Consider the following 1,391-nt stretch of genomic DNA (forward strand, 5'->3'; position numbering starts at 1 on the left):
CTGCTGGGCTCCAGCGATCCTTCCGCCTCAGCCTTCCAAGTAGTTGGAATTACAGGCATGTGCTACCACGCCCAGCTGATTTTTTTTTAATTTATTGTAGCGATGAGGTCTCGCCTGCCCAAGCGGGTCTCGAACCCGAGGGCTCAGGCAATCTACTCACCTCAGCCTCCCAAAGGCGCAGGATTACAGGCTGAGCCACCAAGCCCGGCTACACCTCAGCCTTTCAAGTAGCTGAAACTACAGGCACACGCCTGGCTAATTTTTTTTTTTTTAATTGTAGAGATGAGATCTCTCCAAGTAGCCCAGGCGGGTCTCGAACCTGCAGGCTCAGGCAGTCCACTCACCTCGGCCTCCCAAAGCACAGGATTACAGGCTGAGCCACCGAGCCCAGCCTATGGATAGTTTTGATATGAGAAATACTTTTGATATAATGTGAAATTTTAAAAATGTGTTTAGCCAATATGTCTCAATTATTTAAAGAAACAATTCACTAAGGAAAAGCTAACATTTTATAACTGCTGGTGGACATGTCAGTGATACAAACTGTGTGGAAGACAATTTGGCTCTTTCTAGTAAAATTATATACATTTTAATCTAGCATTTCTATTCCCACTAATTTACACAATATATTTACTCCACATGCCAAAAGAGGTATGTAAAGGATAGACACTGAAACATTGTTTATAATAGCAAAATACTGAGCCAGTCCAACTATTTATAACCAACTAGGAATTGGTTAAATTATGAGTATACCAGTAAAATAGAATACCGTAAAACTCTTTTTAAGAATAAGGTGGCCAGGCACGGTGGCTCAGCCTGTAATCCCAGCACTTTGGGCAGCCGAAGTGAAAGGATTGCCTGAGCTCAAGGGTTCAAGACTAACCTGGGCAACTTGGTGAGACCTCATCTCTCCAATAAATCAAAAAATAAGCTGGGAGTGGTAGCATGTGCCTGTAGTTCCAGCTATTTAGAAGGCTGAGATGGAAGGATCGCTCGCCTGAACCCAGCATGGGCCACAGAGTGAGACTCCAACTCAAAAAAAAAGAATAAGGCAGCCAGGTATGGTGCCTCATGCCTGTAATCCCAGCACTTTGGGAGGCAGAGGCAAGAGGATTGCCTGAGCCCACGCGTTTGAGGCCAACCTGGGCAGCTTGGCGAAACCTCATCTCAACAATAAATCAAAAAATTAGCCAGGCATAGTGGTACATGCCTGTAGTTCAAGCTACTTGGAAGACTGTGGTGGAAGTATCACCTGAACCCAGCAATTCGAGGCTGCGGTGACAATGAGCATGTCACTGCACTCCAGCCTGGGTGACAGAGTGAGACTCCTACTCCAAAAAAAAAAACCAAATAAGACAATATACCAATATGGAAAGATGCAGGACAGTGTT

The sequence above is a fragment of the Carlito syrichta genome, unplaced genomic scaffold (genome assembly GCF_000164805.1).
Source record: "Carlito syrichta isolate Samal-C Ts95f unplaced genomic scaffold, Tarsius_syrichta-2.0.1 Scaffold305756, whole genome shotgun sequence".
In the NCBI taxonomy this organism is placed as follows: Eukaryota; Metazoa; Chordata; class Mammalia; order Primates; family Tarsiidae; genus Carlito; species Carlito syrichta.